A 14,417-nucleotide genomic window follows, 5' to 3' on the forward strand; every position below is an offset into this window, starting at 1 on the left:
GATAGCGCTATCCAAAGATACAAAGACTCGGCTCACTGCACTAGTAATATAGGATGGACAATTCAAAAGATGTTGACAATCATAGAATTTCACTTTTTACGTGTCACGCTCTCTCAAGGTCATTGGAAAAGATGGAGGAAAGAGATTTCCCTAAACAAAGGAAACCACTACAGAACAAAGTTTGAGATTGTCAAATGTATAACATTCAGAAGAGGGAGACATTCTTCACATAATTGAAAGTTTTCATGTGTCCTGCTTTTCCTTAGGAATGACAATACAACTACAACAATATTACTTTTGGACAGATAATAAACATCTACACTGAGTATACAAAACATTAGGAACGCCTTCCTAATATTGAGTTGTCAGGGGATGTTGACTTCAATGCTTCCCACAGTTGTGTGAAGTTGATTGGATATCCTTTGGGTGGTGGACCATTCTTGATACACACGGGAAACTGTTGAGCGTGAAAAACCCAGCAGCATTGCAGTTCTTGACACAAACCGGTGCGCCTCGCACCTACTACCATACCACGTACAAAGGAACTTAAATATTTTGTCTACCCAATCACCCTCTGATTTGCACACATACACAATCCATGTCTTAATTGTCTCAAGACTTTAAAATCATGTTTTAACCTGTCTCCTCGCCTTCATATACACTGATTGAAGTGGATTTAACAAGTGACATCAATAAGGGATCATAGCTTTCACCGGGATTCACCTGGTCAGTTTATGGCATGGAAAAAGCAGGTGTTCCTAATATTTTATACACTCTGATTCCAATGTCTTTGTAACCCTAGTAAACTCCCAAGCCAAATCCTATATGGCTTGGTTTGACATTTCATTTACGATACAACTATGTTGAGTACATTCCAACCCATATGTTTTAAAACAACCTTCTTGTGAATAAGGTTATTGCCAAGGATTACGAATAAGGTTATTGCATCAATTCAAAAGGATTTCTACAAACTACAATATTAAAATGTCTATTCAATTAAGCTAACCTAAAAATAACCCAATTTTCAACGTCCACCAACCCTTCACATTTATATGGCACACATCTGTGTGAGAGTGTGCATATTTTGTTGTCTGCTCACTCCTTGATGAGTGGGTCCGGGTTCTTTTATTCCTGCAGAAGACTCTGTGGTAGTGGGAATCGTTATCACCTCATCACACAGGCTGTCATGTAACAGACCCATCTCCTTGTTAATTCCTGTTACTGGAGATCATAGACTCCACATATCCCCAGGACACCATGTTACACCTTGTTTATCACAAAACCTCCAGTAGCCACCAGGCCCACAAGTTAGAACAGCCATTACTGATGCTGTTASAAGGTACTTTTTAACTCTGCATTGTTGGGAATGGGCTCGTAAGTAAGCTTTTCACTGTAAAGTCTACTACACCTGTTGTATTTGGCGCATGTGACCATTCAAATTTGATTTGATTTCGAAGGTAATAATGTGATAAATAGAGAACTAAAAGATGTTAGGAATTAGTAAATACATTATTTTCGTGTTAAATACTTCTGAAACATGGATTGAGTGACTGCACCACAGAATTCATGCTCAAAACTAAATATGCCCAGATTCCATCTCTCCATCTCTGTCCTCAGATGCCAGGTCTTCAACACCATGTGGCATCAATCAGATGGTTGAAGGTTCTCCCATCTCCACAGAGGTACTCTTGAGCCATTACTGTCCTGAGATGTGAGAGGTCCATGGGGACTGTGAGGCTTCCTATTGAGCTGGTCTCCTAGTGTCTGAGAATCTGAACACTAATTATCCCGGCCAGAGAGAGGTAGGAATGTCACCTGTAGAAACACTTGGGGCCTTAACAGATAATTGCATACTCCTATCACACCAAGGTCGGAACCATGGAAATGGTCTTATTAGCGAGATAAGGACGAAAGCGGGCAACAAGCGAATGCATTGGCAAGGGTTGGGCCATAGTTGTGACATGGCATTATGGGAGATGACACTTATCGGCAGATTACATAAACCACACTCGTTCACGCTAAGTTGGAATCCAGCTCCTTAAATTAAAAGAACCCATTTCACCGATCATACAGACCTGGGTAATAAAATAGCAGATGAGAGGTCTCAAATGTAATTTTCCATGTGGAGTCCTTTTGTGCTGTTATCTCAGAGGGTGCAATAATGATCCTGTGAATAGCTTTTGCGCACCCCATAATGACCCCTAGTAGTTAAGCCTGCACTGTGGAGAACTATAATTACCATGTGATTACAAAACTAAATGGTCGCTGTGAGTTTTAAAGGCGTACCATGGGCTTCGGCTAATTATTTCAGTAATGTTGAATGTATGCCAAAGCCCTCATGTTTGGAACAAAACGTATCCAATTATGCATATTACCATGATGGGACATTACTGAGATTCCATTTACAGTTTGCTTCATCAAAACATGTTCATTGTAACTGGAATGGCATGTATCAAGAATGACGAGCAGAAACCCTTTCTGTACGGTATGGACCTTGAGATATAAAGTTATAGAACATTCATGAAATGATACAATTCAAACATCCAGAAAGCTTTTCATTTCTTAGATGAACACACCTAGCAACATTGAAATTTGACGTTTCTTCTGTTAGACATCTATTCTTTCTGAAATAGGCTTATTAAAAGCTTTACCCCCTCTATGACTATGGACGCAAGTTTTGACTGACCGAACCCAGCGCACCAGTATTGCAAAAATGTCCAATTGGCACAATTTTTGTTCTGCTGTAGCCTCTTTAAGGAGGGGAAAATGACAAGGTGTGCAGGGGAACACAAGAATGTCTAGCCGTACACAGGGACAAACCGATTGATCTACGTAGTATTGGATTTTTCTCCAGGTTTCATGAATAAATCTGCTGGGTATGGAGTGCTGATAAACGAATGAACAAGGTTTTCAATACCAATCTCCCAATGCAGGGAGCAAAAGGTTCAGTAGAGTAGCTCGCTAATACTCCCTCTGTTATTGGCAATGGCCAAGCGTTTATTTCATGCCTCTTTAAACCAGCAGGCTTGGGTGCAGTGAATCTGTCTGATAATATCCCACTCAAATGTGAGGCCTAGAGCCTGCCACCCAGCGCCCGACCAACGGGCCGCCCGCTCGGGGATCAATCTCTACTCGGTAGAGAATGGGATTGATTTACAGGCACTGTCAAAGAAGCTCTCCCAGTCCCCACCTGCCTCACYACYTATCAGAATCAAGTAGCACCTTCTAGACCTGGGCATCACATCAGATACAGTGGGAGTYCAGGGGACCAYTTTCCATCAGTCTTTTACTGTAGATGTCTATTCAGAAAATTAGCAAATGATCTGCTAAAAAATGTGCCCATGATAAATTCTTCACGTCAGAAATTACGAACTACAAATTCATGACATAAAAATGCCATCCGACCGCAACAATGTTGGAAATCAATGCATTCGACYCAATAAACWTCTGTTTGTCAAAAATATGCAGGGCATTCCAACGTCTGCACATGGTCGCGTCACACTAGTGAGGAGAGAAGGGGGAGCGCATAAYGCGCAGGAAATTAAAGCTGTAAATAAACGTCCGGCAGATAAAGGATCCCCTGACAGTTATGAGAGCAGAGCAGTCTGGAGGCTTCAGGCTGGGCGCGGGCTCAGTCAGGACACTGTGGATAAGCATGAAAAAACTAATCAGTGATGAGCATGAAGACCACCATCTGCATCCTTGCTCCTCCACACCACACTCACCATCACAGATCCCTCCATCTCAGGAAGGACGTCTGTTTGGGCCTCCATCTGCCATAAACCAGCCCCTACTACCAAGGTGCTACCGGTAGAAAGGTCAAATTGAATTTTCTAGAAACTATTTTGTTTGCTGTTCATTGTGTGGCGGACGCTGTCCAGTTTATTGGTACTTAAAGGAAAGCTTGGCCAGATGAGACACATCATCCCCATGAAGCTCCAAGGTAATTTGATGGAGAAAATTCCTTGTTGACCCGGCTTGGTTAAGTACATATTGAGTCACTGTACGAAACAAATAGCATATAAATCTGCCAGTGCCAGTGTCAAACAAAAGCTCAAACCTCACTCAAGGTTTTCTCAAACTCTGATTTACTCAACTGAATTTTTCACCAACTTCAGCCAGCACAAAGCTTTAATTCATTTCATGAGCTTTTTCAATTAAGCTTGCAGTATACACAAACAAAACACCATTGAACAGTTATTGAAAGAAACTGAGTTTTACATTGACAATGATAATTTCCCTATTTGAAGCCCAAAATGTAGAGGTGAACTCTATTGAAGTGCTTACCTTGTAATATCATTTATTTGTCAGGGCAAAACGATACCAAAACACACAACTTTGTCAGAACATTTTGAGACAACATTTTTAATAAATGCAAGGAATGTCTCAACATGCTGTAGTCCATAGCCACATCCAGCATCAACGCAAAAATGGACCAAAGCCATATGTACTGTATGGTCCTCAGACGGAGCAATTAAAATGTTTATGAGGTGTAATCATATTAGGCCAATGTATCCCAGCTTTCCAAGCCAAACATGCTTACAGTAGTATTTACATACACAGATCTAAGCCGTAAAGAAACCTACGAATGCTGTGCTTCGGGGTAGAGTTCAAACTCATTCACTGGGCACAGAGTGCATACTAATGTTGGGAGCTCACCCAAAGTCTATCTGAGCCTCGGCTGAATCCAGGGCAGCTTCAGGGCAGAGCGAGCCTGCCTGATCTCTGTCGGCCATGATAACAATACAGCAGCCATTAATGAAAGGCCTTGTAGGGATTTATTACAAGAGAGGACTGGGGAATACGGTGCCAGAGAGCCTGGACAGCCCACATTTGAATACAGACCACAAATTATAAACAGTTTCAGTAAATGAAGTGACTGAGGGCCTTTGTTCCACAGGCGTACATCTTCCTATTGCTAGTGGGCACTAAACCACTAGCATAGCCTGCACTGGGAAAGGAAGTTATTGAAGCCTGGATTTCCTGKTTTCYYCTGTGGCCAACAYCTTGAAGGTTTATAGTGGTTTCAGGAACTGACTCATCTAATGATTCATGGATTAGATATTGCTTCTCATGTGTGTCTGGTCATGTGGTAGCTCGTTTAAATGACCTTTTCCCATGCAAAAAAGAAGAGTTAGGAGAATGTGAAAGTAGGGAAGGTACTTATAACAATTTCCCAATAACTTCCAAATCACTACAGTTTAGTAAGACGTGATTAAGACAGAATTTGTATCAACATTATTTGCTTTCCTGAGAAACTGACTGAGGCTGACATATGGTACGAATTATGAGACTATAATTGTAAAGTGCTGAAACAGTGGTTTCTTTACTGTATGACTTCTAAAGATGAGGAAAGCTCTTACATTTTATGTTTCTCTTTCCTTCTTATTTTCCCCAGATTTCCTGCAACAGTATGGCAGTGTAATGCTCTACAACTTTGTTTTATAAGGTTTCATTGACTCTTTGACTTATCTAGAGAGAAAGTGCTTTGGTCCTTTTGAAAATGAACATATGATGAGGTAACGGTCAATATACCAACAGACAAAGCGGGACAAACAAATGAATACAAAAGCTGTTTTCCATAATTATACATATGGAGAAAAAGTGAATTACACTTGCAAAGGTGGTTGACAAGGCCAAAGTGCACTCTAGCTGGCAGTCATTTTATGACTGCAGTCCTGAAGCAGATTTACTTAGATGACGTCAGTGGCTTTGAGCCAGCTTTRCCTTTTTGGTGGCACTCWACATCYGCCTCTCTGAGGCCTTACTGAAACTGTTGAGCAGCAGACCATACTGCAAAATTCTCTTTCTAGAACAGAATTTACATCAGGGTACAGAGTGACTGGAACCCAGCAGTACGGTAGTGTGTTTTAGCGAAGCATGCTATCCGATCACAGACACAATGATGTGACGATGAGTCCCTCCCCTGCTAAATGTCTGGATGTAATTACACAATTAACGACCCTGTGTCCAGATTCAATTACAGATCACATCTCTTTTACTCGCCCTACTCCTCTTGTTTTGTGTAGCTTTAACAAAAGCAGCATCCTTTCATTTCATCAATTCTTCCCTTGATTAGATAAAGGAATGCTTTGTGCCATTCAGATTCCCACAAGGCATTTCTCAGACTGTTATCATACAGGAATATAAAATATTTGTTGGGTATTCCTAATTTTGCTTTTGATTTGTTTAGGCATTTATTCCTAACAGCTGTTTCCATTTCTTAAAGAATGCAACAAATGTAAGAGGATCGAACAAGAATAGATTTTCTGAAGAAAATAAATGTCTTCCATGCCAACCTATACTACTAAATAAATATATAAAATGGCATTGTGAAGGAAAACTTGATATGTGGCACCAGCCCAAGTACAATCCCCCTGCACAAAGCCAACACACTCAAACATCCAACGGTTTCCATGGCATTCTTTTCTCCTATGATAACTCTTAATTAGTTTTGACCGCAGATGGATTTTAATAGGAAATTACGACTTAGTAGAATATTAAAACGACAGGACGTGCCTGTTTGCTTTGGGCTGTATCCCACTACAGTTTACATCTTCACAAAGACCCATGACCACAGAGGGAAAAACCAGCTTGCTGATTGTAAATGATGTGGTGATGCCCATGTGTGGTTCAGTCACACCTACTGATGCCTTGACTAGGTGAACTTGTTTACAATACTATGAATGTATTTGTTGATCGCTTCAACATTTATGCTTAGTAAACCTTGAAGTACAATTCTAGGCCAGGAATTTCATGGTAAGACGAAATCACGTATGTGCACAAATACACATACACGCGCTCACTTACAATAACACACACACACACTATCCTACAACAGCTGGTGAATAAAATATGAAGCATATTAAATGATATTGATAAAGCAAGGGAACAGATAGCTTATCGGAAGCATACAAGAGCCATATGGTGCCAAAGCCAGTACAGCCTGTTTTTGACATAACAATGGCCTGGCCAGGACGTAGAACCACAAGTTGACTAATGGTCGTTGGCATGAAATCTCAGAGCAGTACAAGCTAGAGCAAATGTTGATATTTGCATTTTTTCATACAGGTGCAGAAAATGACCCAAGCAGATGTCAATGAGAACGGGCTTGTTTGCGCTCAGCAGCTCAACAGCCTCGCACACACTCAGTCTTGACAACAGGAAAGACAATGGGTCTCTCTGCTCCCAGAAGTAATCCAATCCACTCAATGCCTCAGCAATGCACATATTCTCTCCACATTTCACAAGTGAAAGACTATATTCTTATTTTCCCAGCCCTGAGACTTCCACATTCCTAGCCAAAACAGTACAGCGGTGGGATCTATAAAAAGGCATGTGTATTCAGAGAGAGGTGGTCTGCGTACAACTACTGCATGTTGAGGTTCAAAAACTCACATTTCTGAGCATGTTTTAAAGTTAGAATCCTTAGTTGCTACATCCATTTTTTAAATGATAAATTAATGATATACCGTACATTCGAATAGTATTCAGACCTCTTGACTTTTTCCACATTTTGTTACATTACAGCCTTATTCTAAAATGTATTAAATTGTTTTTCCCCTCATCAATCTTCACACAATACCCCATAATGACAAAGCAAAAACAGGTTTTTATAATTTTTTGCAAATTTATTGAAACAAAAAAACTGAAATATCAAATTTACATAAGTATTCAGACCATTTACTCTGTACTTTGTTGAAGCACCTTTGGCAGCGATTACAGCCTCGAGTCTTCTTGGGTATGACGCAACAAGCTTGGCATACCTGTATTTGGGGAGTTTATCCCATTCTCTGCAGATCCTCTCAAGCTCTGTCAGGTTGGACAGGGAGCATTGCTGCACAGCTATTTTCAGATCTCTCCAGAGATGTTCGATCAGGTTCATGTCCGAGCTCTGTCTGGGCCACTCAAGGACATTCAGAGAATATATATATATTTTTTAATGTATTTCACCTTTATTTAACCAGGTAGGCCAACTGAGAACAAGTTCTCATTTACAACTGCGACCTGGTCAAGATAAAGCAAAGCAGTGCGACAAAAAAACTACAACACAGAGTTACACATGGGATAAACAAACGTAAAGTCAATAACACAATAGAAAATCTGTATACAGTGTGTGCAAATGAAGCCACTCCTGCATTGTCTTGGCTGTGTGCTTAGGGTCATTGTCCTGTTTGTAGGTTAACCTTCGACCCGGTCTGAGGTCCTGAGCGCTCTGGAGCAGGTTTTCATCAAGGATCTCTCTGTACTTGGCTCCGTTCATCTTTGCCTCGATCCTGACTAGTCTCCCAGTCCATGCCGCTGATAAACATCCCCACAGTACTATGCTGCCACCACCATGCTTCACCGTAGGGATGATGTCAGGTTTCCTCCAGACGTGACGTTTGGCATTCAGGCCAAAGAGTTCAATTTTGGTTTCATCAGACTAAAACATCTTGTTTCTCATGGTCTGAGAGTGTTTAGGTGTCTTTTGGCAAACTCCAAGAAGGCTGTCACGTGCCTTTTACTGAGGAGTGGCTTCCGCCTGGTCACACTACCATAAAGGCCTGATCGGTGGAGTGCTGCAGAGATGGTTGTCCTTCTGGAAGGTTCTCCCATCTCCACTGAGGAACTCTAGAGCTCTGTCAGAGTGACCAACGGTTTCTTTGTTACCTCCCTGACCAAGACCCTTCTCCCCCAATTGCTAAGTTTGGCCAGGCGGCCAGCTCTAGGAAGAGTCTTGGTTGTTACAAACGTGTTCCATTTAAGAATGATGGAGGCCACTGTGTTCTTGGGGACCTTCATTACAGCAGAAATGTTTTGGTACCCTTGGTTTTTGATCTGACATACACTGTCAACTGTGGGACCTTATATACACAGGTGTGTGCTTTTCCAAATCATGTTCAATCAATTTAATTTTCCACAGGTGGACTCAAATCAAGTTGTAGAAACATCTCAAGGATGATCAATGGAAAGAGGATGCACCGGAGCTCAATTTCGAGTCTCATAGCAAAGGGTCTGAATACTTTGTCATTATGGGGCATTGTGTGTAGATTGCTGAGAAAAAAACATATATTTAATTAATTTTAGAATAAGGCTGTAACCTAACAAAATGTGGAAAAAGTCAAGGGGTCGGAATACTTTCCGAAGGCACTGTATACCCATGGATTCTTGAAGAATATAACTTACAGTTGAAGTCGGAAGTTTACATACAACTTAGCCAAACACATTTAAATTAAGTTTTTCACAATTCCTGTCATTTAATCCTAGTAAAAATGCCCTGTTTTAGGTCAGTTAGGATCACCACTTTATTTTAAGAATGTGAAATGTCAGAATAATAGTAGAGAGAATGATTTATTTCAGCTTTTTTTTTTTTCATCACATTCCCAGTGGGTCAGAAGTTTACATACACTTAATTAGTATTTGGTAGCATTGCAAAAAATTGTTTAACTTGGGTCAAACTGTTTCGGGTAGACTTCCAAAAGCTTCCCACAATAAGTTGGGTGAATTTTGGCCCATTCCTCCTTACAGAGTTGGTGTAACTGTAGGCCTCCTTGCTCGCACACACTTTTTCAGTTCTGCCCACAAATTTRTTATTTATGTCACCTTTATTTATTCAAATGTTCTATGGGATTGAGGTCAGGGCTTTGTGATGGCCACTCCAATACCTTGACTTTGTTGTCCTTAAGCCATTTTTCCACAACTTTGGAAGTATGCTTGGGGTCATTGTCCATTTGGAAGACCCATTTGCGACCAAGCTTTAACTTCCTGACTGATGTCTTGAGATGTTGCTTCAATATATCCACATAATTTTCCTGCCTCATGATGCAATCTATTTTGTGAAGTGCACCAGTCCCTCCTGCAGCAAAGCACCCCCACAACATGATGCTGCCACCCCCGTGCTTCACGGTTGGGATGGTGTTCTTCGGCTTGCAAGCCTCCCCCTTTTCCTCCAAACATAACGATGGTCATTATGGCCAAACAGTTCCATTTTTGTTTCATCAGACCAGAGAACATTTCTACAAAAAGTACGATCTTTGTCCCCATGTGCAGTTGCAAACCGTAGTCTGGCTTTTTTATGGCGGTTTTGGATCAGTGGCTTCTGCCTTGCTGAGCGGCCTTTCAGGATGCGATATAGGACCGTTTTACTGTGGATATAGATAATTTTGTACCTGTTTCCTCCAGCATCTACACAAGGGGCTTTGCTGTTGTTCTGGGTTTGATTTGCACTTTTCGCACCAAAGTACATTCATCTCTTGGAGACAGAATGAGTCTCCTTCCTGAGTGGTATGACGGCTGCGTGGTCCCATGGTGTTATACTTGCGTACCATTGTTTCTTACAGATGAACGTGGTACCTTCAGTTTGTTAACAAGAAATTTGTGGAGTGTTTAAAAATGAGTTTTAATGACTCCAACCTAAGTGTATGTAAACTCAACAAGGAAGAAGCCACTGCTCCAAAACCCATAAAAAAAGCCAGACTACGTTTGCAACTGCACATGGGACAAAGATCGTACTTTTGGGAAATGTCCTCTGGTCTGATGAAACAAAAATGGAACTGTTTGGCCATAAGGACCATCGTTTGTGTTGGAGGAAAAAGGGGAGGCTTGCAAGCCGAAACACCATCCCAACCGTGAAACATGGGGGTGGCAGCATCATGTTGTGGGGGTGCTTTGCTGCAAGAGGGACTGGTGCACTTAACAAAATAGATGGCATCATGAGGCAGGAAAATTATGTGGATATATTGAAGCAACATCTCAAGACATCAGTCAGGAAGTTAAAGCTTGGTTGCAAATGGGTCTTCCAAATGGACAATGACCCCAAGCATACTTCCAAAATGAGGAAAAATGGCTTAAGGACAACAAAGTCAAGGTATTGGAGGGGCCATCACAAAGCCCTGACCTCAATCCCATAGAAACTTTGTGGGCAGAACTGAAAAAGCGTGTGCGAGCAAGGAGGCCTACAAACCTGACTCAGTTACACCAACTCTGTTGCAGAGGGAATGGGCCAAAATTCACCCAACTTATTGTGGGAAGCTATTGGAAGGCTACCCAAAACGTTTGACCCAAGTTAAACAATTTAAAGGCAATGCTACCAAATACTAATTCAATGTACAGTATGTAAACTTCTGACCCACTGGGAATGTGATGAAAAAAATAAAAGCTGAAATAAATCATTCTCTCTACTATTATTCTGACATTTCACATTCTTAAAATAAAGTGGTGATCCTAACTGACCTAAGACATGGAATTTTTATTAGGATTAAATGTCAGGAATTGTGAAAAACTGAGTTTAAATGTATTTGGCTAGGGTGTATGTAAACTTCAGACTTCAACTGTACCTGTCCGATGAGTCAATGGGGCTAAATGAATGTTATAACAAAAAACTATGCGAAACTTATGTTCAGATATGGGGGAGGAAGGGCTTAGTAGGCTACAGTCTATCCGTGTTAAATGCCAAGTTCAAAATACCTGCAATACATCTGATATACATTATTGAATGCCTCTGTAGCATATTGCCATAATGTACATTGACTTGTTATTTTTTTATTAATCTTATATGTTTATGTGGTTGGGGTTCAACATAAATTTAGATGGTATTACTTTTGAAAAAGAGAAATTCCAAATAATTATAATAATTCTTAACTTCACACACACTTGGGGTTCAATTGATATCATCTGGTAAAATGGGACTTCATAAGCCCAATTTCAAAAGCAAAAACACATGGAGTCAAGCAAAGACAATACACAATTCTTGCACTTGAAAATGCCATGCAGGCTAATGTCCAACAGGTATACTTGTTGCATAAGCAGAAAACAAAGCATCTATTGCTGGTCCTGATTTCCCACCTACAGCAAGCAGCTTTACTTCTCAACATCATGACATTTCAGGCGTTAAGTCTGATAGAAGTCAACCTATTTAATGTAGTAAATTATAATAGCATAGTTAGAGGAATCAACAAATAACACATTGTATCTTGCTGGCCCCTATTTTTAAGGGAGACAAACTGAAATATAAGATGATTATTAACTGCAAGAAATAAGTTTTTCCCCAATCACACAATAGGGTTAACCCTAACTTGTATTAAGAGCTGAATTCCACTCCATAGCAGAGAACTTGCACAGCCAAAGAATACCCTCATGCAGTTAGGTTTATTTAGTTACGAAGGAAGTGTATATCACCATGCATCAAAATAACCAAGACATTTCACCTTCTATATTCACCAACAAGCATATACAGTTATAATTGAAAGGTTTACATTCTTTGAGATACTATAAACAACACTATAAGTGAATTACACAATAATTACATAGGTCTACTCTATAAAATATATTTGCTTAAATATCAGACAACCTATATTGGAATTGTATCTGATGTTGTGACCTTGATGACGATTAGAATTTGGTTTAAGTGAGGGCAGTCAGGCTACATAACCTATTCATATTCATGTTTCAAAGCTCTGCAATAGCATCAGCGCAAACCACTACATCCACATAGCTTACAATAAAAGGCAATGCAAAGTTTCCTGCAACAAATTCATCCTTAAAATAGCAACAGCTGAGCATCTGTGTAACCTATAGGTAATTAATGTATATTACGAAATTCTAAAGGAATAGAAAGCTCCATAATCTTCCTTAACCTTGATCAAGACTTTCCTGAGATTAACAGACTAACGTTATTGACCTGTATTTAATAGGCATCGGATCACACGGTTTCTTCGGACGCGATGAAACTTTGTAAAACATAGAAGTGTTCTTGGCTATATAATGCAACCCCAGTCCCTGTGACTTACTCAGATTTTAGCTAAGCTGGAAACAATGTATGCCAAAAAAAGGCGGATATGGAAAACAAGGATCGAACAGAGCGATGAAGCAGACATAAACATAGCTCAGAGCCGACAATAACCTACTTGTAAGAATTTATTTTTGAAATAGTTCAAATCTATATTGAATTATCAATTGTTTAAAAACTAAACAGACAAATAGAGTTGCAAATAAGAACTGGGTAGCAATGGTCTTTTTTCTTTTTCTTTTTTGCAACGTTTCAACAGTGTCCGAAAGCCAAGAAAAACCTAGCTTTGAATCCAAACAGATATCAAATGTTTTCATCCACTATGTCTAGAATACCAAAATTATGTAATAACATTTTCAGATTAATTTGTAAATGCAACAGATTGTGCTTTATCAATTATATTCTCTAAAAGTATGTTGCCCGGCCCACTATCCTACACTGTGAGGGCACATGGGCAATGTGTGTTTAAATGTAGGCTAATATGTGTTTAAATGTAGGCCATAATAGTCTACTGTCAAAGATGATCAAAAGTTATTATCTTAAAAGACACATTTAATAAATTCGGCAACATTGATGGATCTCATATGGAAAATGGAATGCGAAGAATTTGATGGAATTTTTGTAGCCTAAACCTGATAAAATAACAAAAGATATACTTACAGTGACTTCAAGGGACGATGGATAAAATACACGACCAAAGGTGTTGGAGCAACAAGTCTTTCAGCAGAATGTTTTTGCACTGCTCCGAAAATGTTCCACTGAAATCTCCAACTCCCGGCTGAGCCAACTAAGGAGAAGAAAACAGCAACATTTTGATCCGTCATCTTGTCCAAAATTGTCATTCATAAAATAATGTACGTCCAATCGTATCCGGAATCCTGTTAGGAGTTTGAGGTTCATGCACTGGACTTACTGTGATATAATAGGGCGTATGGTCGGGCTTCTTTACAAAAATGTGAAAAATGTCAAAGATATTCGTGTCAGTCGAATACAACACTGAGTGGACAAAGTGAAAGCACCCTGTTGCAACAGCGACAAGAAACAGCAACCTAAAATCTCACCGACACACTTTTATTGTAATATAAAAATATGCCCACTCATTCTAATACCATACATTACTTCTTATTTCTAATGAAAGGCGCAACTTCATCATAACAGTGTTAGTCTGCAACCATTTTGCATATCATTAACTACATTGAAACTTACCTCAAACACCTCCGTTATTGTTATTTGTAATACAATTCGTCCCTCTTTGTTTGTCTATTGTGGGATATTATATTTTTTGTAAACTGTGTAAAGTTATTGTTGTGTTTCTGGGCCAGCCGGATATGTGTACGTGAATCGACAGCGCACGGACAGAGATGCGAAGAATGCTCGGAATGAGAACAGGAATGAAATGAACGCGAAGAGCGAGTTTGCATTGGGGCGGAGCAAAGGTGGCGTCATCCCGAACCGAACAGCCCTAGATTATGGTAGATAGGAGGGACAAGGCGGGAAAAAAAACAAGCAGAATGATCTCACAGGACACGTCGAATTCAAATTGGTGGGAGAAAGAAGAGGGAATTTCTTTGTGGAGTTAGTTCATTCTATTGTAATCATCTACCTCAACAAAGCTGAATAAAAGTACAAGTATGATACCTTCATCCCA

The 14,417-nt window shown here is 40.0% G+C and overlaps 1 protein-coding gene across 4 annotated transcripts in view; it reads right to left on the reverse strand.

Annotated features, from left to right (window-relative positions):
• Window positions 1–14,158, reverse strand: part of LOC112081152 (transcriptional enhancer factor TEF-1) — a 68,713-nt gene extending 54,555 nt beyond the window's left edge. For all 4 annotated transcript variants that reach the window (XM_024147296.2, XM_024147295.2, XM_024147293.2 and 1 more), the window contains exons 1-2: window positions 13,976–14,158; window positions 13,430–13,556 (exon numbers count right to left, since the gene is read on the reverse strand). The gene's annotated coding sequence lies outside the window, so the exon portion shown is untranslated. The remainder of the gene's footprint in view (window positions 1–13,429; window positions 13,557–13,975) is intronic.
• Window positions 14,159–14,417: the final 259 nt, after the last annotated feature.

This window comes from Salvelinus sp. IW2-2015, linkage group LG10, assembly GCF_002910315.2.
Source record: "Salvelinus sp. IW2-2015 linkage group LG10, ASM291031v2, whole genome shotgun sequence".
In the NCBI taxonomy this organism is placed as follows: domain Eukaryota; kingdom Metazoa; phylum Chordata; class Actinopteri; order Salmoniformes; family Salmonidae; genus Salvelinus; species Salvelinus sp. IW2-2015.